The sequence below is a fragment of the Phasianus colchicus genome, chromosome 6, assembly GCF_987193195.1.
Source record: "Phasianus colchicus chromosome 6, bPhaCol1.hap1.1, whole genome shotgun sequence".
Classification (NCBI taxonomy): domain Eukaryota; kingdom Metazoa; phylum Chordata; class Aves; order Galliformes; family Phasianidae; genus Phasianus; species Phasianus colchicus.
In genome coordinates, this window is record NC_143441.1 from 22359227 (window position 1) to 22385343 (window position 26117).

The 26117-nt window shown below is 40.2% G+C and overlaps 1 long non-coding RNA gene across 3 annotated transcripts; it reads right to left on the reverse strand.

The window, feature by feature from the left end:
* Window positions 1–14363: 14363 nt before the first annotated feature.
* On the reverse strand, window positions 14364–21929 carry LOC149917486 (uncharacterized). 3 transcript variants are annotated; one of them, XR_016467472.1, is made up of 5 exons: window positions 21870–21929; window positions 18688–18876; window positions 18455–18608; window positions 18278–18372; window positions 14364–16452 (listed from the first exon to the last, which is right to left on the reverse strand). It is a non-coding gene; the product is annotated as an uncharacterized LOC149917486 (long non-coding RNA). The 3 variants fall into 3 exon arrangements; XR_016467473.1 differs by having other exon boundaries at window positions 14364–15705; window positions 16197–16452; window positions 18455–18876; XR_016467471.1 differs by having other exon boundaries at window positions 18455–18876.
* Between the last annotated feature and the right edge of the window lie 4188 nt (window positions 21930–26117).

The window sequence follows — 26117 nt, forward strand, 5'->3', positions numbered from 1 at the left end:
CAGTAGTGCATTGGCCACAAGCCTTACAGCAAGATTGCAGCTCTCTTTTATCAAATGCTGCCTGAAGAATGTTAATGCATATGAGGAACTTTCCATGGCATAACCAGAGACTCCAGCTTCTGACTGCAGCACAGCTAAGGACAGGGTGACACCATGCCCCACCATGTGGCCTTGCTGCACCTCATGCACTCTGTCCCCCCAGCAGCAACACTGCTGCAGCACCACTGAAGAACACTGAAGGTGTTCATGTTGACTCAACACAAAATCATAGAATTATTAAGGCTGGAAGAGACCACTAAGGTCATCTAGTCCAACCACCAACCCATCCCCACCATGCCCACTGACCATTTCCTCATCATCACATCTGTACTGTTCTCAGACACCTCCAGGGATGGTGACTCCATCACCTCCCTGGGCAGCCTGTGTCACTGCATCACCACACTGTCACAGAAAAATTTTTTCCAGATATCCAACATGAACCTCTTCTGGTGCAACTTGAGGCCATTACATCTCATCCTATCACTTAAATACCTGGAATCACTTAAATACCACCTTGCCACAACCTCCTTTCAGGCAGTTTAAGAGATATAAGGACTTCCCTGAGCCTCCTCTTCTCCACACTGAACAATCCCAGCCTCCTCAGCCTCTCTCCATAAGAACTGTGCTCTAGACCCTTCACAGCTTCATTGCCTTCTCTGAACATGGTCCAGAGCCAAAACTGGACACAGTACTCAAGGTGCAGCCTCACCATTGCTGAGTACAGAGGGAGGATCACCTCCCTGCTCCTGCTGGCTACACTGTTTCTGACACAAGACAGGATGCCATTGGCCTTCTTGGCCACCTGGGCACGCTGCTGGCTCATGTTCAGTTGTCTGTCTACCAATACCCCCAGATCCTTTTCCTCTATAGCTTTCCAGCCACTCTGCCCCAAACCTGAAGCACTGCATGGTGTTGTTGTGATCAGAGTGAGGGATCTGGCACTTGATCAGGAGACTGACCCCTGTGACGCTGCAAATGTGAGCAACTGTGCTTTGCTTCTATTACTTTACCTGTGCCACACCAAATCCATCAAGCTACCAAATCCAAATCTTGCACCCATCTGGTTTGTCAGCTTTGAGGGGTGCAGGGACCAGCAGGGACAGCACTGCAGCCCACCACAGCAGGAAGACATGCCATCACCACAGTACTCCACTCCAGCCTGGCTGTGCCACAACCACCTCCTGTGCCCTCAGCTCTGGACGTGACTTTCTCACCTTTAAACCATTTCACAAGCGTCTCCCAGTCACGCCTGTGTGGGGTGCCAAACCATACCACTTGCTGCATGACTTCAGGATATTACTTCTTGTACAGTTCCAGCATTCAATTTAGGAAATCCCAAGTGATTAATCCAAACCAAATGATTTAGGAGGAAATTCCAGTGTTAACTCCTGCTGCTGCTTTCAGCATTCCCACACAGGCTATAGCCTGGAAAAACACTTGCCCTCCACAGTGCCGATTTCTGCAGCAGTGCTGAGGTGACAGAGGTGTGCATACACCCTATTCTGTCTTTCAGGATTAAGAAGACGCCTTAGAGATTTCTTGAGGATGGAAACTTTTGCATATGAATAGAGAGCAATGAAGGGTACATCTTTGTGGGGAGAAAGTGAAGAGGAAGATAACAGTCAGATTTTACCAATGTTTTAGTGACATGGTATGTAAAGATTCAAGCTGATTAGCCTACAAATATCAGACAACACCATGAATGTGAAGATGTCCAATATATCTTTCCACAAGCAGCATAAAGGTGTAATAAAATCACGTCATTTATTAATGGCAATATATATGATTGATTAAAGCGTGTTCTTTGCCACAATTAAAACTAAATGTAGTATTATTAAATTTGGAAACAGTGTTAATTATAGCATGCTTTTTGCGGTATTCACTGAATTAAAGCTTTATTGTTATTATTATTATTATTATTATTACTACTATTATTATTACAAATATACACGATTACATTCGGACAAGTTGATCTTAGTGGTCTTTTCCAATCTTAATGATTCTACGATTGTATGATCAGTGATCTTCAACTACCATTCTGTAACAGCCCACTAATAGCCCTTGTTTTAAATACAAGAACAAGGCATCTGCAAGTACAAGGAAAGCGTTAAAAACTGGAGCCCCCAGGAAGATAAATGAGCTACCAGGGACCTGGAAATGGCAGATTTTATCATCTGATGTTGCCTGCACTCTTGCAATTAAAATGTCTCACTAAAGGTTTCCGTAGCTGAGCAAATTGTCCAGAAATGCTCAATCTTTGGGCTGGAAGTTCAGTCAGATAAGCACTGTATAATTATTCAGTAGTCACATGAATTTATCTGAACCTATTTGGACAGAAAATTGGCCTGTTGATTTACTAAATCTCTCTCACACACTTGACAGTATTGCCAATTTCAGTCTGCTTAGAAACACTTTCAGAATAGCTTCTCACTGAACTTTGATGCATCACACCAATACACATTTCCAGACTTTTATGGGCTCCTTTCAGTGCTTTTATTCAGCTGCCCTGTGCATAGCAGTAAGAGTTGAACAGAACATCCTGTAATCCCAGAGCAATGACCCCTCCTGGCTACTTGGTAATAGCACTGTTTTCAAGGAGCGTATTTGTGAATCCAGTAAATGTTAAGAAGGTTCATTATATTCCACCAAAAGTATGGTTCTGGCTAAAAACAAACTACATGAAAACAGAAGGCAAAGGAAAATCCAGTGATTAAACCAAAAGCCCATCTGTCTTGTCTTCAGTAGCACCTAGAATGGGTTTTTAAAGCTTTCATTCTGAACAGGAAAAGCATACTACTCTGTTTGCTCTGTATATTTTCCCAACTTGTAGAAAACTGTGCTTCAAGGACGTTTAAGAGGGATGGGCCAGCAGGGCAAGGGAGGTGATCATCCCCCTCTGCTCTGCCCCTGTGAGGCCCCATCTGCAGTACTGTGTCCAGGCCTGAAGCCCCCAGCACAAGAAAGACATGGAGCTGCTGGAGTGGATCCAGAAGAGGGCTACAAAGATGACCAGAAGGCTGGAGCACCTCTTTGAAGAAAGGATGGGGGGGCTGGACTTGTTCAGCCTGGAGAAGAGAGGCTCTGGGAAGACCTCACTGCAACTTTCCAGTACTTGAAGGGAGCTTATAGGCAGGAGGGAATTCAACTTTTTATATGGGTAGAGTGACAGGACAAGGGGGAATGGCTTTTAGCTAAGAGGAGAAATTCAGGCTAGACATCAGGGGGAAATTCTTCACTGAGAGAGTGGTGTGGTCCTGGCACAGGCTGCCCACAGAAGTTGGGGGTGCCCCATCCCTCAAGGCATTCAAGGCCAGGTTCAAGGCCACGGGCAGCCTGATTTGGTGGGCAGCCGCCCTGCCCATGGCAGGGGGTTGAAACTAGATGATCTTTAAGGTTCCTTTCAACCCAAACCATTCTACAATTCTATGATTCTTGATTCTATAACTTCGCAACTTAGCAGCCCTTCTTGCCATAGACCACTTCTGGCAATGCATGAACAAATCCCATAGAATCACTTGACTGTAAGCTGCAGAACTGAATTGGAATAAATTGTTATTTAAGTCTATGTTGTTCAGGTTGAAGGCCCTGCAAAAATTTGACTCACAGTCATTGCAGCATATGACTAGAAATCAGAAAAATAAAACCTGGTTTCAGTGGACTCTTAAAATGAAAGCTGTTGAGTGTTTCAGGAAAACACAGCCAGAGAGACTTCTGAAATGCCACAACAAGGTCAGAGGGCCATCAGCAATTGTCCCGGGGACATATGGTAAAAAGCTCTGTTTTGACATGAACGCAATGATACTCAAATAAGCAACAGAACTACAAGCAGTACTTGCAACTGTAATGACATTTGTTTTGCTGCACCTTCCTTCCTTTCCTACTCCTTCAGGACAAAAGAACTACAAAGAGAGATTATTGGGATGGAGATCAGAATGCAACCTCTGGGAACACGTCTACTGCTGAGACCAAAGTCAGGAAGGAACAGCTTACAAGAAGGTAGTGGCATAAAGCAAATGAATCAAAACAGTGTTTATATCAGAAACAGAAATTTATCCTCACTGAAAGAAAGTGATTTTTTGTTCATATAAGATGAGGAAGTTGGCAAAGCTGTCATGACTTAAAGACAACCAGAATTACTAGAAATAACCATTCTCTGCCTCAGTGTATGTCTTGACTTCAATCCTGGTAAGGAGGGAAATTGGAGAAAAAATGAGAGAAGCCCAAACAGACTGCACTGTAAGATTTTGCTGAGATGACTCTGCCTGAAAAGGCAAATGGCAAAAACTTGCCTGAAACACAAGAGATAGCAGAGGTTGATGGGATTGTGCCAAGGACTGAAGAAATCCAATCACGCTCATACAGAGAACAGTCACACAACTTACCTGCAGGGAATAAATCAGAGAGGCAGATATACAAAAGACATCTGCAAAGGCTTCTGAAAAACACTCCTATGTGCATTCATTTATAGAGTATTACCCCTTACTGATATGTGCACAGCAATGAATTCATCTACATTCAAGGCACTGGAGCTGAAAAACTTCTTTATGCTTAAAATGTAGATATTATACAGACAAAAATAAATAAATAAATAAAAATAATTTAAAAAAAAGTCCCCCAGCAGATTAACACAGTCAGAATCACTTTTGCTTCCTGTCCTGAAACAGTGACACAGCTGAGAGTAAACTTTACCCGGATGGTTTTTTGTTGGATGCTTTATCACTCATCAAGGCATGTAGTGCAGGAAACCTCTGATGCTAAAGCTACAACCCTTTTAAAAGGGGATCTAAATATGGAGATGGGGTGATATATTGATGAACTCAATGGTAATACATGATGGGCTTTACTAGCTTTGACTGTCTAAAAAGTAGGCTCCTGATTTAAGTGGCCCAGACGCACCGTGTGGTCAAAACAAGAAGGCGAGTGGCTGCAGAGTATTTCACCTAAGGTAAGTATCTCCACAACTGAGACTGCACTGGGAGATGCTCCTCTCTCCCTGTCCTCTTAAAACACAGAGATCGTAAGCTACCCAGCTGAGTGCAGCCAAAGAAATCAATAACAAAACACACACTGGTGGCAGGGAATCCTCAGCCATCACAAGGGCTTAGATTCCACAGAAGACCACCACAGCTGTCTGCATTAGAGATCATTCTTCATTGACATCATGATATCCACATTCGAAAGACAGGCATAGGGTTTAGGAACGGGTCATATATTTAGGACAGCATCATGAAGAATGGGATGGTCTCACAGAGCAGGGACACGTGGAAATGCCCTGACACCCTCCTAAAAAAGTGTCCAAATAGTCTTAGGGGTGCTCTGGCCTTGAACAGTTTATCTGTATCTTACTAACAGGTTTTAATTCATGTCTAGTGGATGAGCTCTGTCAAATAAATTCCATGTTCAACCATTAATTCAGTAAATCTGACATCAGGAAAAAGAGATTGTTTATCTATTATTCTGTGTTTGTGTTTTTGGGTTATTTTCTTCCTAATCAGTATAGTGTGGAGTGTAAGAGCATGGCAACTGCAATGGTAACAGCAGGTTTATTTGGATATGAAAAGCACAGGAATATGAGTAACAAATTCTATCTTAGAAACATACGTTTTCTAAAAAGTTCTCATAGTATTAGAATCAATTATTTCTTATTTTAATTCTTATTGTTTACTTCTAATCCACTCACACACATTTCTGTCAGGCACTACAGCCCCAGAAGGTCCATCAAAACACATCTTCAAAAAACATGACTGAAAATGGATTCTGCCTGATGTAAGCACACACATATGCTTTTTTTCCTTTGCTTGTAGTCTGACAATATGTGGTTATTTACTAACATCATACTTTATTTTACAAAAATTAGCAGTGATATTCTTTATGTAAGTAGAAGCAATTGGACAAGAGCTGATACGGTGGCCCTCAACCTGCCATTGTGCTGTTGGTAATTTCACCCTTTAATTGTCGTCTGCTGAGAGACTGCATGGGTAAATACGGAGTTATCCACTTTGTAATCTATAACTGACGTTAAGATCTTGCGGAAATGCCATTTTTGTACACTCTCCCTTGAGAAAAGGAACAGACTTATACACTTTTTGGATTATTCCAACCTCCACTCAAAGCAGGAAAATACAAAGGGATTTGCCAGAGCTACAGCACTTGAATGGGAGCCAAAGTCTGGGAAGTATCAGCGTGGGCAGGTTGGAGGGATCAGCTGCAAGCTGGAAGCCAAATGTGGCATGCAGCCAGCCATGCCACATGTAGAAGGGCTGGGCTCTGCCGATGTCTGAGGGACGGCCTGCAGGAAGACACCAGGATGGCAGAAATCTTGCTCGGATTCTCAGGCAATAGTTTCATGGAGGTGTATGTTAATACAGCTTTTGGCCTTTGCTCTGCAAACTGCAGCTGGCAAAGCATGGATTTGCTAAGCAGCGTGTCCATTCTTTGAAAGAAAGACAACCAGGATACTGAAAGACCTGATTTTTCTTTTTAAGGTACCCATCCCTACAATATTTACAACCATATAAAGTATGCATGTCTCTGAAATTATCTGTACATCTGTTTCTGGCCTTATAAATACAAAGCCTTATAAAGGCCTTGCCAAACCTGTGATCATTTGCACACCACAGTACGTTCAAATGGAACCAATAAAACATTGTACCCAGGAAGCAAAATCTCAGCTGTGCAGTATAATTCCCCCAAATTTATTTGTTTCATAGCAGTCAAAACTTCTGCAGTTATAAGAACTCACATGATCGCTAAATACACTGACAGAGATACTTTGGTATTTGCTTGGATTTCTTCTGTTTTTAATTGTCTAGAGTATAGTAGTGGTTTCCCGTTCTTCAGAATTTGCCAGATTTTTTTTTTTTTTTGCCAAGTAGAAGAAAATCACAATCCAAAGATCTATTATTTAAAGGTGTTAGATCAAACCAGTCCCTCTTGTAACCTCCTCAGTCTCAGAGGTGCTTTTCAATTGTGACAGATCTACTGCCATGATGAATTAGCACATCTGCTTTTAATATACTCACCTTACAGCACAAAATTAATACGTCATTACTTTTGCATTATCATGATGATAATATTATTGAATTTATATTCTCATATCTTTGATATATATATATATATAGTTAGTATAGGTGACAGCAAAACGTGGACAGAAGTGAAACAAAATCACCCCAATTCCAAACAGATAGATGGAAATACACAGGAAAACCTTTGCTTATCTTTAGGTTTTATCTGCATTCCCTTCTGGAAAAGACTGTACTAATTCATCTGCCACTCAGGCTATGTAATTATTAATGGAAACAGTTCTAAATACGATGTCACAGAACATGATAGCCTTTTTAATTTGTGTGGCTACCTGATCAGCTCATATCAGGGACAGGACTCTTATCAGCTATGTTTCAAAAACAGTTTCAGATAGATTTTCAGGTGCAACCTAAATCCTACTGTTTACTGTGTTTGAAACAAGTGCTTTCAGCATGCTTCTGCTGTCAGAGGATCTTAACATTCAGTAATGAAAAGGATACTAGAAGTATGGTCTAAGAAATTCACAGAATCACAGAACCGTAGGGGTTGGAAGGGACTTCCAGAGATCCAGAGTCCAACCCCCCTGCCAAAGCAGGTTCCCTACACCAGATCACACAAGTAGGTGTCCAGGTGGGTCTTGAATATCTCCAGAGAAGGAGACTCCACAACCTCCCTGGGCAGCCTGTTCCAGTGCTCTGTCACCCTCACCGTAAAGAAGTTCTTGCGCACATTGGTGCGGAACTTCCTATGCTCCAGAAAAGAAAGGGGGTCTCTTGGAGCCTGATTGTCCAGTTCTATGTATTTTACAAAAATCAGAATTGGTTCCCTGCCCTTCTAGGAAGTTCAAATAAAAGTTAGCCAAGCCCAGTAAATTACTGAAGACGATCCATGCAAAAAGGGCGTTCCCAATTACCATGTAGCATCACCATCTGACTGGGGAGGCTTTTTAGTCCTGTGCAGCTTTTAGGGACAAATTATTCCCGTGATGGACTCCCAAAGACTCATTGATCAGTAGCTTTGAATGCTGATGTGATACAGCAGTGCTAATATAGGTCAGACTCACTCTGTGTATTTCACTCAAACTGTATTTTTTGCTGACTTGTTTGATCCCTGGGTTGCCCATTAATGAAGTATCCAAGCATCTCATAAACAGCAATGAATTCAGCTCCACCATGTCTTGTGAGCTGGGAAAGGGCTGGCCTTGCATTTGGCAGATGAGTAACTAAAGCCAAGGGAGATGGAGAACATTTCCAAACAGAGATCCCTGGTAAAAAAGAGAAGCACCAACTTTGAGAATTTTAATTAGTGAGGGAATTAAAAGCAAAGACCCTAATGAAGTCAATGGACTGTGCCTTCTAAAGAAAAAATTTGCAATGTCTTCCACAGGAGTTCAGAGATGTCCCCTGCTATACTGTGTTTCCCATGGACTAGAAGGTGCACACTGCTGAGGCTGTCACTGCATGGGCCAGTGGTCCCACAGAAACCCACAGTCTAGGGGTGACTGAGAAGCCGGGCACATCCGGGTGCCACGGAGCAGCTACCTGTTCCCAAAGCAAACTGCCCTGGGCTGGAATGCAGTAGACTTGCAGTCCCTTTGGCTGGGACTGATTTACTGCAAGGTAGTGGGTGATATCACAAGACCAAAACCTTTCATTTCTTGTCAAGGAAAGCAGGATGTGCATTCCTGGGAAGGAGGAAGATCTTCTGACACGTGTGAAGAGTTCTTTATCCTGACCTTTGCTCCAGGGATGGTTTATGGTATATACATAACAAAAGTATATTTGCTTCTTGTGTTTTAAAGGTGTACTGTGAGCAAGAGCCAGGACATGAGATTGTCCATCTCTCTACAGAAAATACCTCTCTTACTGGGCTGAAGAGTCAGATTCACTGGTTTTCTGCTTTGAGCAGTACCCAGATCTAGAAATTTAGTCATCATATTAAATATCTACATGAATATTTTCAGCATATTCCCACCATGCAAAATTTTCTGGACTCAGGAAAAGTTTAATCACTTCAATAACCAAATTCCAATTGCTCCAACCTGTAGAGGAGCATGAATGGCCCTAAAAAGTCCGCTACTATCAAAATGGAGCCACTAAGTGACTTTGAGCACTTTCAGCTGCACTGCTAAAGAATCACACTCTAGATGACTTATCCCACCTAAACCCATTTGCCACCTCAGTTCCTGTTTACGTGGCACTGAGGCACAAAGACTTTTGCTTTCTTTTGGTCTGCTAATTTAAAGTTCCTCCTGAGATCAGCTTAGTCACCAGGCTCAGATTGTGCTGCATGAGCACTGAGCAGATTAAATCTAGGCTTAGAGCATCTCCAGTGAGGAGCCACCTTACCCTTCTAGATCAGAATGTTGTTCTGCCATTCCCCTGCAATTTTAGGTTTCTGGGTGACCTGGTTTCCATTCTGGCAGGGCTAGTGTAGGAGTTGTCCCTGTTAGTGATTCCAGAATTCCTCTTATCTGGCTTCAGCACTGCTGATAAAGGTGTGCTAACTCTTATCAAGAGGATCTACGACAACTAGCACTCAGAAGCCATGACAGAAGTTAAGGCTTTTATTTCCCTTATTGTTTCACTTATTCATTGGGATTACTTTTTAAGGAAATTGTTAGGCCTCCTGAGTCCAAATCACTGGGTATAAAAAGATCAATGGACAAAATGAGAATGATCACTTGGAGATGTTCAAGATCACACCAGCTAAAAATCAATTTTCCTTATTAAGAAAAGTAGAAGTCACAATTAAAATTTAGAAAGAAAAGAAAAATCACATAGAAGAAAAGATAAAACCAGAAGAAAGAAAATAAATGATTATGTACATTTGAATGTATACTATAAGTGAAGAGTTTTAACACAAGAAATCTGGTGATGAAAAAGGGTGTAAATTTATGCTAAATTGGGCTAACAATAGTCAGAGGGACACTTTGAACTTCATGGGAGCAAGAGGAATTCTATCATTGGAACTGAGAATTATAAAATTGCCAAAAATAATCCAGAAAAGGAAAAGGTGTTCAATAAATAACTGCTGTATATAACTAGAGTAAATAACTGCCGAGGATCAGGTGATGCAAGAACTTCATAAGAAAATCATGGAACAATTTTCACTCCAACAGTGCATCAGAAGGATGTCAAAAAGGAGCTATTGATTTTGGCATATTTATTGCCAGTAGTCCCCAAAACCAGCATACGAGAGTTTAAAAGGAGCTACATGAAAACTCCTCCACTGGGGTTGACTTCTCAATAACTTTTTTAATACCAAAAAAGTTCCAGAAGATGAGTGAAAGTAATGTGATGCCAGTATTCTGAAAAAAAGTAAATTAGAGATTAAATGATACATCTTGGGTAATTACAAGTTTTGTCAGACTGACTAACATCAGTCCCAGGCAAAATAAAGGAATGGCTGATACGGGACTCAATTAATAGGGAATAAAAGGAAGGCAGCGTAATTGTTGTCACTCAACAGGGTTTTTGGCAAATAGATCCTGTCAAACTCACTTGATATCTTTCTTTGATGAGATTACAAATTGGCTGATAGAGGTAGCAGGTTTGCTATATTTGGGCTTTTACAAGACTTGTAATGCAGTCAGTACCATATATTGCAAAAAAAAATATTAATTAAGAATGTTATGAATCAACATTGAAAACATTAAATGGATTAAAAATGACAACCAACTACACACCAGAACATCACTCTAAAGATATGTGGTCTTAGTGAGGTTCAGTGGGGATCCTGCCTTCATCCTACATCAGTTAACATTTGCCTGAGATGTGAAAGGAAGCAAACAGTCATAAATGATGAGAAATGTAAATAGCACAATGTCTGGGTGAGAATTATGTAGCTGAGATGATAGATGACCAATGCAAATAGATGACCAATGCAGAGGGATTTATGGTGCTTTATGATGAATCACAGCTGATGTATGTCATCGCACATCAAAAAAAATGCACACATACTTTCTCCTACGTATACATAGGCCAGAAGGAAGGCACATAAAACTGGAAACACGGAATCACAGAATGGGCTAGGTTGGAAGGAACTTTAAAGGTCTCATTCCAACCTCAAAACTTAACAGCAAACACTCAGTGCTTAGCCAATTATTACCTCATGGCAAAGTGAGCAGAACTAAAAATATGGTATTGAGACCAGCTGGTAGTCCTATGTCTAGAAATGAAGGAAGGGGGGCATCTAGATGCAGTCAGTTTGAAGAAATAGAGCCCCTTAAAAATATGAGATCTCATCCAAGCATGAACATTGCTCCTAGGAAGACATGGAGCTCTCAGTTCAGTTCCATGGCCAAAAAAGGAACCTCAGATCCCCTAAAAGGATGAAGAGTCTGCGTCCTAATTTTGCACTGAACAGTGATGTAACCATGTCTGGAATATCATGACCTGGAAAGGACACTGATAAACAGAGGGACTGAGGCAGAGCTGAGAAAGATTAAAGAACTAGAGGAAGCATCTGTTAATAACACTGCAGAAACTCAATCTATTTAGTTGGAATAAAGGTTAAAAGGTAATTTGATGATTTTTAAGTACCTGCAAGGGAATATAACTTTGATAACCTGTTACTCGGTTCAGAAGATAATGAAAAGCAAGTAAGTGAAATCTAAGGCTGAAGACAGTTACAATAGAAATGAGATGCAAGATCTATTTTTGGTAGAAAACAGTCCTTTGAGCACAATTTTTAGCAATGGTAATTTTTGAACAAAGACCAAACGTTGTTCTAAAACAGCGCTGTAGATCAAAAACAATTCCACTTTGGAGAGTCCTGCAAGCTGTGATACAAGAAGGTCAGAATGTGCAACTGTAGGACTTATTTCAGCCCTTACTACTTATTTCTGGGGTATAACTGGCATCAGAATGTCTCTGTGAGTCTGCAGAGAACCTGAAAAAGGAAATCAAAGAGGCAAGCATTGCCACCAGGCTCAGTAACGTTAATGCTAAGACTTGCTGGGCTGGGCTGGAGTGCCCAGTGCAACATCAGCAGAAGATTTTACATCTAACAGAAGGGAAGAGAAGCAGACAGCTCCTGTCAGTGTACTGCAGTGGGCTACGAAAGCTGTGAGCTGCTGGAGACCAGTGATCTATTATCCCAACGAGCTGGTAGAGCACACTGGGGAAAGGAATACAGCTGCAGAGAAAGGTTCAGTGATTTCTGTTTTTAAGGGATCCAAAGGCCTCAAGATGTTTTACCCATTCTTGGAAAGTGATGCTACAATGGGGCACTCACCCTCACACATTCCCTTACCAGAACAATGAACTGTGGATGCTACTCCTTCCTTCCTCTGCCCTTACTGCTACCACTCTTGTAGCACAGATATACGAGGAAGGGGGAACACTGTCAGCACGGTGAGAATAATATGCAGTAGATAAGCAAAGAGGAAGAAACAAAAAACCTTCCATAACTTACTGAAGCACTTATATCTATTCTCAAAAGAGATGTGCACTTAAAAGTATAGAGTGATGTTTGTGGAAAGGGTGTGGATACGAGAGTCAAGAAAGGAGAAACAAAAAGAAGCAGTAAGAGGAGTAATTCTGGATAGAAACAGTAATAAAAGGAAAAATCAGATCTAAGTCTGTGTTGTGTGGCATATAACTCCAGATTTAATCTAAATGTACCAATTTCTCTCAGAAAACAATAGGTGATATTCCAACCTGCCACATTTCATGAAGGAAAATATTATCTGCCACCTACTGTTTCCTGCATTGCTATAGTTAAAAACCATCTCTTTGCTTGCAGAGAGCTTTAATTTGAGCCCTATGTTTTCAGTCTTTCAGATGAAGTTCCTCATCTCTCTAAATTCTCCTTAGACTCAAGACTGGCGTGAGAATAGCAGCGGCAATCACTTCTGTTAACAATGGCAAATACAAAATAAGCAGGAAAGAGACACATTCCTTGCCAGACCTTGTAATTACAGATTTGGCTTGGTTCATGCAAGTTCAACTCAATCCAGATTTTTCTGTAAAAGCTGAGAGTCCAAATCCAGCAGAGAAATGTTGCTGAACTGCACAAAAGATGAATTCAACCCAGACGGCAAATTGCCTGCGCATTTCTCACATGCATATCTCCTTTTGGTTTTGTCATGCAGGAAGTCACACACAGATTAGAAACCACCAACAGAAGAGTTTTATGGGGAACATCTGGAAATTTTTGCCAGTTCCAGGTACATTGCAGGTATGGGTCTTTTCAGTCAATATGCAGATGTTTTTGATTTTCGTGCTAAAGGCTTCAGGGCACAGGCCCAATGCAGTAACACTTGTAAATTCTTTCTTTTGGCTTTGTTTGATGATTTTTTTTACAGCCCCACCACAGGGAAAGCCTCCCCTCCATTTGCCACAGCAGTGCTCATTGGGATGGCTGCTGTGAGCAAAATAATCACTGAGCTGGTGTGCAGCAGGAGGAATGTGATTCACAAGTAGGTGGTGGATACCCCCAAAAAAGGACATTTCCTGATCAGTAACACACTCCAGATACATACAGAAGATGATCAGAGGCGTCTTCCAGCCCAGAAGCATGTAACATCCAGAAGCATTGCACGTGACTTTTGCCAGCTTTGATCTGGGAAGCTTGGTTCTGCAAACGCTTAGATACAAGCAGAAATACAGAAAGATGTAAAGATACAATAAGAGCTCAGAGCAAAATCAAATAGTCTTTATCAATTATATAAACGTAAAGACAATTTTAGTCATGTTAAATCTGCTGGACGCGTAGGCTTGCACATCACCTGAGTGCAGGCTTATACATACATTCTTTAACACAGCATAAAATTTTTGCTGATGTGTGAGGTACTGTGATCCCCTTTGGTGCACAGGTTTATTCCTTAGAACTCTTAGGATTGATCTTGGAATCTTTTCTTTCTTTATCCTTAATGAAAAACATCAAGAAATTAGTTTTTTTCTTTAGTATTTCTGCATTTGGTAGATAGAAACTGCATTTTTTTTCTACTCTAATCAAGTATAAATTACCTCCCAGCTAAGCATTGTACAAAATCAATTAATGAATAATTATCTTTTGACTAATAGTACTGTCTCTTAAATGCTTAAGGCTGGGACAAGAAAGGCTATGATATTTAAGGCAGTGATCAATTTTCACAGCATTACCTAGAAATTCAAAGGTATGGTTCAGCTCCTTCATAGTCTGTAATGCTCTGAGTGCCCAGGGATTGATGTGGTTTAGCTTACTGGGTTCTCAGATTATACCTAGTCCTCAGTCACAATTCTTTTCTATTCAAACTTTGGAGATTTTTTTAATTAATCCTTTTCAACATTAAAAGCATCTATAAAACTCTCTGCGTTCTGTTAAGTCATAGAAAATATGAATGTGAAACAAGTAAGGGAATTTCTTTTTTTCTCTTTGTGAAGAACACAAATCTCCCAGTCTCAGTTCAGTGTGGATTAGTGAAACCTTCTCCCTCACATTTGAGGAAGGATGTCACCTTGAGTAAGACACAACCGTCAGGTCTCTTGCTAAATGGAAGGCTAAGGAGCAGTGGTAAAGCTGCAGTCTTTCTGTGGAAGAAATAGGTGATTGAAGCTGGAAAAAGTCATGTGGCGTGGTGTGAAATGCTTCTGGGCTGGAGGATGCCTCTGATTAGGCTCATCCTCTGTGTGCTTCCAGAGTCTGGTTTGGTTCAGAAAATGTCTTTTTTGGGGGGGAGGTATCCAACACCTACTGCTCCTCTAGCTCCACAGAGCTCTCCCATATTGATGCCATCCTGGGATCTCATTATCCACCCATGGCTGAAAGCAGTGCTGCACCAAGGCAGATGACAAGCTAATACAATAGATTTCAGAGTCCATATTCTCAAAAAATAGGGCAGCGAGTGCACAGACAGCTCCATCAGCAGAGTCATTACAGTGAGGTACCTAACTGATTCTGGGAAACTGTATTCAAATATTTAAACAAGACTCTTACATCCATAATGACTGCAAAAATCCCTACAATGAAGTACTACCCATTTGTAATCACCAACTATAAGCCAGGGTTTTCAACTCAGGCTTTTTTCTTATTTGCCTTGTTATTACAAAATTGGGCAGAGATCATTAATATAATGCACACACACAAAAAATTGTATCTTGTACAGAGCAACCTGTACTTTCCTTCTTCCTTTCTAGGTTTATTAGCGATAACGCTAAGCAATTTCATATTAAGGCGAAGTGAGGAGTAATTGAATACATTTTCTCTCATGTTGTATTTTGTTTTATATAGCAAAAATACAAAAAACAGGTTTTTACTGAACAAAAAACAAGCATCACTTCATTAATATCTTAAAACCACCGCCAGTCATAGAGGCGCATGTGCGTCTGCCCAAATTCTCTGATTTATTTTCCTCCTCATAGCTCAGACACCCACATAGTTAAGAAATAGCTCGGAAAACAGATATGCTTGCAAAACATCTCCTCGCTCAGGATGGAGAGCTGTTTACATAATAGCAATGTTTATCCAACAAAGTTCTGTGGCACTTCAGTACGACCTGTGGTGCATGAGTGACTGCATCCTGCCATCTGCCTGCAGGCCAGGTGAAGGCAGGGCTGTGGTCCTGGTGCTGCAGGAACCCACTTGCTCTCACACCTTTAGATGCTGGGTGTCACCTCTAAAGTACCCTCACGCTCCCTGATGGGCTTGACAGACAGCCTGCAGGAGCAGAGGGAAGGTGGGTTTAGGTTTTTTACATTGCTCCCAGCCCAAGCCTAACCAGTCTCCTTGTTCTCTCAGGGAGGCCCATAGAGTGGAAGGCTATAGCAGGCACCACAAGTTCCCCGAATGCTCTCTTCCCTGGACAAAACAAATTCTTAATGACAACAGTTGAGTTCCAAGGTTGAAACTTGCAGCCTGCAAACTCCTCCTTTTGCTCAACAGTATCTGCAGGGCAGATGTGTTTGCATATAACAATACCAGAACATACTTTCAGTGAGTGTTCATGAGCTGTCTGCTGGATGGTAGCCCAGTGTGCCTTCAGATTCAGCTCAAATAAAGGAAAGAGATGGGGTGCTTCAGAAACATCTGCAGCAAATGCACGTGTGGCCAAAGCCTCAGCACAAGAAAAGGGAACAAACACAGGAGTTTCACTCTAATCAATGTGTTTTCATTGGGAGCCTTCTGCACCAGTCTTACCTGTTCCCTACCTGCTTATTTGATGGCGCTCACATGGCTGGAGTACCAAACCCTTCAGTCCAAGCAAGATCTCTGGAGCTTGGTCCAAGTCTGACAGCACAGCCAGGTCATCCTTCCTGGAGAGCATGGAAGCACGGGTGCTGCTTCCCTCCAACCACTAGACGAAGCAGCTCATGTGTGGGAAAGGAAAAATTGTGCTTTCCAGGGCCCCAGTGACTTGTTTTTCAATCCTGATGGCTCAAGAAGTGAGGATCTGTGCCTGAAAATCTGAAAGAAAGTAGGCTGTATTTGTGTGTGGATGAACAGCAAATAGACACCCTCCCCCTGTACCATCCCCCTGGCTGGCACTGAGTGTCTTTAGTAAAGAACGCAATGATCTGCAAGGGAGCCTCAGATAGCCAAACGAGATGTGTGATGTATGTGTATCTTTCTCAGCTATCTCTTTTGACAGGTTTTCACTTCCTGTCTGTGTACTCTTTTTGATCTCTCTCACCATTAGCTGCATAATTATGCATAATTTCACTTTATATTTTAAGGAAATATTTCTCACGTATGTCCTATTGACTCTATGGATAACTATAGAAGAATTTATATTCTTTAGTATCAGTGCACTGAAAGAGTAACTGAATTCTTACGCAGATGATTTGTATAGAACAAGTATCCTGGATAAAACTCTATTCTTGAAATTATTTAAACACAAGCACATTAGCATGCCAGTATGTTGCAATATAGTACATTTGGCAGTAAAATGTTCTAGTAGGCTGATAATAAAAAATAAATTAACATAATGTAGCCATTCTAATTTAATAATTTTCAGCTTTCTATGATATACACCAGAGTAAGCGAGCTTCATTTGTTGCTTACACATACACATTTTACACGTATAAATATATTTGATGTGAGTTTATATGCACCACTATGCTCTTGCCTAAGGATTCATATATCAAATCTATTCAAATTATATCTGGCTTAAAAAAAAAAAACAAAAAAAAAACCCAAACCCTGCTGGGATATTCAGCAACTAAATGAGTTCATTCAGAACTATTAGTGATCGTTTTCAAACGGGAGTTACAGAATGAAGGGAATATGCATATTTTGTGTGATTAATCGAAACATTTTATCTACCAGTGCTTCTTAGAATAGCTAATTGGTTTTTCAGCCTCTGTACATGGTAGATCTTGGTTAGCTGTGAATTAACAAAGGGCAACTCACAGACCCTGTGCAGTCAGACATCATTATATTCAATCAGACCAGTCAGTTTCTAGGGTAAATTACAAATCCATTGAATATTTCTGTTTATTGTGCCAGTCAGGGAGCTCATACATTTGACCCAAATGGAACCTCGCTTCCTTTCTGGCATTAAGAGATAAAAACTGAATTGAATTCCTTGATTGATGGTGTTTTTTAGAAAAACTACCACCTCCCTTTTTGTTTGGAAAAGTCATTCATTTATTTTTTCAGCTTAAAGTGAGAAGAAAACACGTGCTTAATAAAGCCTGTCAGAATCAACCTACATCTCAAAAAGAAAGGGCAAAAATAGCCTTGGCTATTTGAAATATTTTAAAGAAAGTGTTGCTCTCATAATCTTCTTAAAACTTGGTGTCAAACGAGGTAGGTCAGGAATGGTTTCTGGCATGGAGCAGGCATGTCTGCCTGCAAAAGCATATGAAGTCAGATCCTCCATTTTCAGGTACAAGTATCCAGGTATTATGGCACAAGTCATTAAGTGGGATTGTCTGTGTCTGATCTCTTTCCAATAGCAGATGAGCTAAGGAAATGAAAACTTCCTTTACAATAGTTAAAGTCAGTTGCACACTTCTTCTTTCCCACTTTCTTCTCACTTACCCTGCTTTCCTCTCATTAGAGCAAAGAGAAGACATGAGAAGGAGGAAGGCAATGAGAAGAAGGCAATCTCTGACCAAGAAATGACAGAAGCCTTCTGTTTACAATGCTAACTTTTGAATAAAAGTAAGAGTAATCATGTTAAAAGTCATTCACTTGTTCCTCAAGTATCTACTATGTTTTTTCAACTTTTAGTTTAAAATATTTACAGCCATTTTAACATGGGTAGACACCTAAATCAGCCACTCACATTCAACTCAGTGGAGTTCTGTGCTCCAGGAGCTTTGTCCATACGGTGACCACAGGTTTCTTACTCATGCTCCATGGAAAAAGGTAGACACGTGCCTGCAAGTGGTTATGGACATCTAAGCTAAAGGACTGTTTCTCTGTACTGATCTTATAAAGAAAAAATGGAGAAACTCAATACCTGCTTTCTCTTGACATCCAAACTGAGTCTTCTGGAGAAAGGCATTAGAACTTCTGCTCTTTGTGCTGAGCAGTAACAGCAGTTTCCTGGAGAATGTCCGTCAAGGAATGGAAGATCCTCTCTGGCCATGTTTCCCACAGCCTCATTGCATTACCTAGTTAGGCTACATTAGCTCATCACTGTTTAAAGTAGGAAAGGACCAGAATTACCCATCCCAGTTTGTGCTCTACTACCTGCTAGGGCAGAGTCAGGTTCCCACGTGTACTCAGCCAGAAGTCTTCACCTTCTGCCTAGCTGCCCAGTGTGAATAGGAGAGAGGAACACGGTGATACCATGAGCTTCTCACTTGGACTGAGAAATCTTCTGTGGAGGTAGAGTGACAGCATATGGGCTTACCAAAGGCTGGTCTCTTCAATCCTTGCCTAGAGAAAGTAGGAGAAGAGGTGCCTTTTAAGGTGCAGTTACTGCCCTGAACTTCACAGAACTTTCATCCGACCAAGAGAAAATAAGTTGACATCAGCTAAAATTAGCCTTGAGGATGCCATCTCTGAACTTAAGGAAAAATTTAAGAAAACTGGACCACTTGCATCACTATGCCAATAAAATGATACTTTGCTCTCTTTCACCCTTTTTGTTGAGGCATGTTGAGCCACCTATGACCAGGGCAATATCTGCCAGGGATTTTTACAAGTTTAAGTTTCTTCAGAACCTATCTTCTAACTAAGTGGCCAGAAGAAGCCACTGTATTAATGATGGAAATTATTGGCTCTAATAAGAATGAATTATGGCCCAAGACCAGATTCAACAGTTTCCCAGAGATGAGATGGCCCTGTTAAATGGGCAGTAGCCTGGAGTTTACATTTCACCACAAGCCTCCTCTGTGCACATCAGCAAGATGTTTGAGGCCAAATCAAAGGAGTTGAGCTTCTCTGTTCTCAGATTGCTATTGGTAGAATGACAGTTATGACTCTTCTCCACTTCAGAGGGATGCTGCAAGGATATTACATGAAAAAATGCTAACATGAGTATTTAGAAGAACATCAGAAAGTATAAAACTCACCCTGCTCCCAGGCTAGCATACCCCTTTATCTTTTTGGTGCTGATGAGTTGAAGTAAAAATTGTTGCTAGCATGTATTTCCCTTAGCAAGGTGCTAAAACCATTTCTTTTTAAATGGTGATTCCTACACACAACCTATTCCCAAGTTTCAGTTCCAGGTGCAAGTTCTATTCCCATGACTCGCAAAGCAGGTGGGGACTCACAAATGGCTATGGCTTTGCAAATCCACTCTTACTGGAAAGGCTTCCTGTTCTTATCAGGGAAGGAATCCTCATTTAAATTTGAACGTTCACTTCCAATGGTACTGATGGTTAAAAGATTGTTCTGCCAACACAATATCACAAAACTAGCAATGAGACACTGTTATTTGAGTAAAAATTAAGGACGAACCATCAATCTGGATTTTAAAATTATCTCTGTTAGAATCTGTCACTGGTAATAAAAGATTAATCCATTTCCTAAATATATAATTTTTAACTTTTTCCTCCTCTGTTTTCAATTTGCCTTTACTTATCAGTTCATCTTTTTCAGTACAAACATGTTTTCCCCCAGCACTCATAGGACTTTTCTTTTGTGTAAGGTCTTAGTCATCTCCGCCAGCGCTGTGCTTCCCTCCAATGATGGAGAAAGCAGCCCGCACTGTGATACTGTCGTATGTATGCATTAAGTGAAATCAGGCTGCTTTTATGACCTATTTTTAAAACACTCAGGGTAATTTACTGTTGTTTTTGTAAAATTGTGAGTAACAGGGAATAACAATATTTTGAACAAATGACGATATTCTTTGATGACGAAGAATAAACAGGCTTGTTAGGGTGTAATTGTTGTGTATGAGTTTCTGGTTAGTTGTTTCTATTTCACGGGGAAATAGGATGCACTTGAAAGCATCCACATCAATCCAGCTCCAGTGCTGGTACAGCAGATGAATATTTTCAAGGAGAGGTAGAAATGTCGATTCCACTAACAAATTTACAATGCAATATAGTGAAAGAATAAAACATGGTTTATGGTTTGCTTTCTCCAGCTTATTTTTTATCTTGCAGAATAATACTTTAAAAGCACACCAACAAAATGTTTCTCTTCCTGCTGAACTATCTTTATTTTTAGATTGTATACTTACCCTATATATCTATTTAGTCTGATCTAGCTGATGCAAAAGGTTGCTCTTTCAGTGTACAGCCTGCATTGTCCTGCATAAGCTCAAGATGTGGGTGCATACTTAATGAACCAGCCATCTAAACTCCGAAGTGTGTTCTTGGAGGAGCAGAGCCAAGAAATTTAATCTTTGAAAGTCCTCATCACATTGGGTTAATTTAGCAGGCTGTGCTTCTGTTCTGTTTGCATGACCACAGAGTGCTTGATTGACTTTGACATTTGAGTAAAATAGACAGATATTAATGAAAGGATGCAGATAAGGAGCTGGAGAGACAGATACCAGGATCAGACTGTTAATGCTTTTACATTCAGACTATATACATGTGTGTATATAAAAAAATGCTTTTGCAAACACCAGAATGTTCATTACACTATTCAGAAAAGGAGGTTTACTGTGACAATCTGCTGAAAACTGCTTCTGTGATGATAACAGGAAATCATCACTTATTTTGCTGGATTGTTCAGGAAACTGACAGACAGGCTCCGACTGAATCTGAGAAGCCTGCACCTGGTCAGAAAACCATGCGATGTGACAACAGTCTCTGTGTTGCTAATAATTATGCATCAATTTAATCATCAACCTCATGCTTAGCAAAATGAAAGCATAAAACTGGGTAAATGATGCAGCTATAGGTATTTAAATCATGCGGCATTTTTTTTTGTTCAATCGGTATGGTGATGAGTTGTTCTTTTTTCTAATTCTAGATGATGCTGACAGTATTTAAAATTGAGGTTAGAAATTATAGCAAGAATCTGACTTGTGATATGTGTCATAAGATATGGCATTTTGCTCTGAATCAAATATAGACTGTTGGTCGCTTTAATCAATAGCTCCAAAAACCCACAACGCAAATAAGATTAAAACTACTCATTCCTTCATATGCATAATGGTCACTTCTTTGATTCCCATTTAGCATTTAAATTAGTTCAGCCACAAAGCACAGAGTACAGATGCAAGTTTGATTATATCATTAGTGAAGTTCTCCTGGATCAATTTAAAACTATTTCTCTTCAGAAATAATTAAGACAGAGCTCCATGGGAAGATAAAAGGTATTTCCAGGCACAGATCTTGTCTATTGTCATGTATGTGAGTGCTTTGTTATTGTTTTCTCCTACAAGGAAGATGCACTATTAATTCTTTCAAAAGTTTTTAGCATGCTATTCCATCACAGCAACATGTCTTTGCAACCATACGTCATACCTGACTTTCTTTTGGCTCTGGTCTTCACTCTGATAAGTAAAAACTTCACTTGAGTACACTGAAAAGGAAAGTGAAAGGAGAAAAAAAAACAAATATGAGAACATTAGACACTTTCAGGAGCAATAACACTAATCTAATTTCAATCTCAGTGTTGAACAAACAGTAGCTACTGTCCAAGAACCACTTATCTGTGGCTAATGGAGATATCAGATTGCTTTGTTGTGTGGTGAAGGGTATATTATGTACTGTGAACTGTTCATGCAACTCCTGCTGTAAAATTCAGAGAACTGCTAACACAGACTGGCATACAGAAGAATCGCACTTGTCCTTTGACTATTATATATACGGTATTTCCTGAACTCTGTGGGGTGCTCTGTATTTTCCCTCGTAGGATGTTTGAAGGACCAGCTGAACCTCAGTCCAGCAGCTCCGAGGAAGGAAGGGGTGATGAAGGGAAGGTGGGAGACCTCCTGGGATATCCACTGCTCCTGGAAATGGCCAGGGGATCACAGAGAAGAAGAAATAAGGAATAGCAGGCAAGATCCACTAGTGTGGCAGTATCCCTATCTCTCCCACCCATCGCACACACAGCTTCAAACAGCAGCACCAAGCCAGGTTCTGCCCTGGACTGTGACAGGCTGGGTGAGATGTTCATCTGTCCTAGCAGCATTTTGAAATCGTTTACCAAGTTGGTTACTTTCATTCCTTTTCCTCCTCCTATAAGCCTGTCACATGTACAGAACTGAGGCTTTTTGACATTTGACAGCTAAATGGTTTGAAGTTTTGATCAGCTAAAATATGCATGCTAAAACAAGACTTGCTTTATTTACCACAGGCCTTTGGAATATACAACATAAAAACTGACATTAAAATACACTCGTGATAAATTCCTGAAGGCAGCTGACTGAACTGCCTTCCAGGTGACTACCCAGCTCAGAAAAAGCTACTGGATACAGAAATACTATTTTTAAGAGCAGCTATTTTAAATTACTCTCATTCTTCTGGAATTTTTCCCGTGAAAAAGAGGGAGGAAATAGCACTTACTAGGGGAGCACATAAGGGAGTCAGAGACCTGATAAACGCCCGTCTCTGCCCTGAGCTAGGAGGGCTCACTATTGCCACATGCTGGAAGGATACAGAGGTGAGACACTGCCCAGGCACTCAGAAAATGAGAAATGATACCAGAAAGATGAGTCTCCCATCTCTTGTTAGTTTCAAAGCTGTATAGCTCTCACTGCTTTATGCATAATGCTGTTGTAGCAAAGAAAATCCTTTCTGTTCTGCTCTGTAGTTATCAACATAGATATTCCCCAGACTAGACAATTCACTTTTTTGTCCTGGAAACTTGTGAAACTTAGAAACCAGCCACATCAAGCAGATGACCATTCAGAAGGTTAATGGAACCTCACCACATCTACAGTGAAGTGAAATGTTGTGATGTCCCACTCAACTGCTGATGACTCATTTCTGTGTGGTTCTTCATCATTAACCACATGATCTGCCACAGCGTTAAACGAGTAAAAGAGTAAATACATTTCCTAAGAACACAGGCAAAATCCATGTAATTATGTTGTATTCACTATATTTTACTCTACCACATTTTTCATTATTTTGGGGAAAATACTTTCACGTTTGGGAAAATCACCACAGTTCATAGAGGACATAGCACATTTTTAACAAACATTATCATGGCAGGTTAAGAATGACACTTTCATAAATTTATAATTGCTTATTAAAGAAAAAATTGTTCTAAGTTCCTTCCCTGGAAGGGAAGCAATTGTGAATATTGGCAGTTTTGTGCAACCCAGTGAAGTGGGAGGTGTCTCTGCGCATGGTAGGGATTGGAACTGGATGGTGTTCTAGATCCCCTCCAACCCAAACCAATCTATGACTGCAATTACAACTATTTGGTATCTGTTTCCAAAGGCATGCTTTTGTTTTAAAATCAGGCTGCTCTCAGCAATCCACAGTTCTATTTGAAAGTTACTGTTAAATGGCCAAATGAAGTACAACAGTTAACTTTAAAGACTTGCTGTTTTATTTAATTATGTTGCAGTATACAACCTTTCTGCACACGAACCTTCTAATATATCTCCTAAACCACTACCTCATGAATTTTAATCGTATGTGGCAAAGAAAATTCTACAACATCAAGACCATAAAAGATGTATTATATTATTGCTTCACTGCAATTACAAACAGGGACCTTAGAAAAGCAACAAGAAAGAACAATTCCAATTAATTAAGCAATCATTACCTCCAGAATTATTCTGTTATCATATGGTGATGGATGATAACAAGCAAAACTAACAGAACAGCTGGGCTTGCATGTGAGAAATGTTACAGGCAGCACTGCCCTTAATTATGTTGTTTTCAAATGGTTTATAGACACTTCCTTTGAAAACAAACCAAGAAGAGTCTTACTGGAAATTAAAGAACAGAAAATCTGGAACATATATGCTGAAACAAAAAGGGGATTACAATACACTGAAGACATTCCTTCAGCTTTGTAAAGCCCTAGCAAAAAGGCTGGTATTAGCAAAACAAAAGAAGGCATTTTCTACTTCAGGATCTTTATAGAACCTGAAGTGAATTACAGGAAAAAAGAATGAAGAGTCTTTTCACTTCTTTTTTGCAACAACATTCATTTATGTAACTTAATGTAAATTATTTTATAATTTTAATTGCCCTCTTATTCATTGGTGTTTATAGATGTCTATATCATATATATGTAATAATTTCTATGAACAGGCAAACAGCCAAGGAAAGCCTTGTGGGATTCTTTTCAAACAACAATATCGCCCATGAGCTTTGTCCTAACTTTTCCAATGGCTGAGTATTTGTAACTATATTTTCACATACTACCAATAAAGTGTTTCTCCTCTGATAACACCAGAGTTACATAAGCACAAAAGTGCATAACACAAAGAGGACAACAGCTTAGGTGTGGCCAGCAAAACTATAAGAAACTACAGAATGATGTACTTGGGAATGTTTACTGGAACAGGCTGCCAGAGAGGTGGTGGAGTCACCATCTCTGGAGATGTTCAAGAAATGTGTAGATGTGGTACTGAGGAACACGGATAATGGGCATGGTGGTGATAGGTTGGTGGTTGGACTCGATGATCTGAAGTGTCATTGCCAGCCCTAATGATTCTGTGATTCTATGACTGTTACCACTGACTTCTGCTGGTGTTGAGGAAGTGCATCCAGAAAAATCAGCCAGCAAGAAGATAATTCAGAGCCACCCTTCGGCCTTCATCTATCCATCATGATTTTAGCAGTGTGCTGCTTCCTATGGTCCTTATAAGACCTTTACCTCTTGGCTTGAAAAAGGAAGTCAACTTTGTGAAGAGCTTTAGGAACAACGTGCTAACTCATAGGTAGATGCACTGACAGACAGCACAGTAAATCACTGTTATCAGAACAGTAGGTATGATCTGGCCTTTACAAGCAAGAAATGTTTCACAGGAGGTGCTGCGTAGCAGTGACATACATCAGATATTGCTTAAAGGTTTTTAAAACCTTTAGAAGTTATTAGTTTTCTTCTCATAATGGATATGTAATAGTTCCACTTTGCACTTTGCAGAAATTAAGTGTTTTCAAGCTTCAAATAATTAATTGTAAGGCATACTGTAACTTCTTCAAAAGAGGTAGGCGGTAGATTTACTGTCTGGATTTTTAATGGTTACTATTCTGCCACATTACTAACCTTGGCATACTTAAAGTTCAATGACTTAACATTTAATTAAATGAATGAAACAGGGACAGTAAGCTCATCTGGGTATGAATTGTTCAGAGAAAACACAAAACTGCAAAAACTGAGATGTTACCCTATGACTACGATAATTACTAACAAAGGTAGAGAGAAAAAGTGAGATATACTTTCACTCATGCAGATACTGGAAACCAGCACTTTAAAATGTAGATATAACGAAGGCACATGAAGACAATCTGAAATTTACTCTTATTTATCTGGAAATAAAAGAAAAAAATTTGAAGAAAATATTATCTGAAGCACCAATGCTATTTGCTGTGCAATTAAATAGCACAGAGCCAGTGACAAGAAGTTCTCCCAGGGCATTCCTGCTCTGAAGCTGGATTGCAGGAGTCCTTACCAATGAGCCCAGGGCTTAGATGCCTGCCCTGTAAGAGACAGAACTCATTTGTAGCACTGCATAAGATATCTTAATGTTCTTAGAAGGCTAAGAAATAAATGCCATCCCAAGAGTTCAGAATCAGAAAGAC